We start from the raw sequence: 273 nt of genomic DNA, 5'->3' as shown, positions 1-273 counted from the left end.
GCTTGATTTGTGTCCCCCAGCATGCGGCTGCTGGCAAGGTGTCCCTTACTTTTTCCACACTGAGTCTGGCAACCCTAGGGCTAGGTGATATGGATAAAACCATTATTGATTAATATAGCAATGTAGTAAATAATTCATAGAGAAAATGAACAGATGTGAATGTTTTTCTTTTTCAACATTTTCTCTTTCTTGCTTAGAATTAGATGGGAAAGTCAATGCTGCTGTTTGCTAAATAACTGATGCCAGTGCACAGTTAGCTTAGTTTAGCATAAA

General features: G+C 38.1%; 1 protein-coding gene across 5 annotated transcripts in view; it reads left to right on the top strand.

The window, feature by feature from the left end:
• Positions 1-273, top strand: part of si:ch73-383l1.1 (receptor tyrosine-protein kinase erbB-4) — a 227842-nt gene that overhangs the window by 214839 nt on the left and 12730 nt on the right. The gene's annotated exons all lie outside the window — the stretch shown is intronic.

The sequence above is a fragment of the Morone saxatilis genome, unplaced genomic scaffold (genome assembly GCF_004916995.1).
Source record: "Morone saxatilis isolate NCDOM2014 unplaced genomic scaffold, NCSU_SB_2.0 Contig6, whole genome shotgun sequence".
NCBI classification, from domain to species: domain Eukaryota; kingdom Metazoa; phylum Chordata; class Actinopteri; family Moronidae; genus Morone; species Morone saxatilis.
Note: the sequence above shows the minus strand (reverse complement) of the source record. Positions and strands in the feature narration are given on the sequence as shown.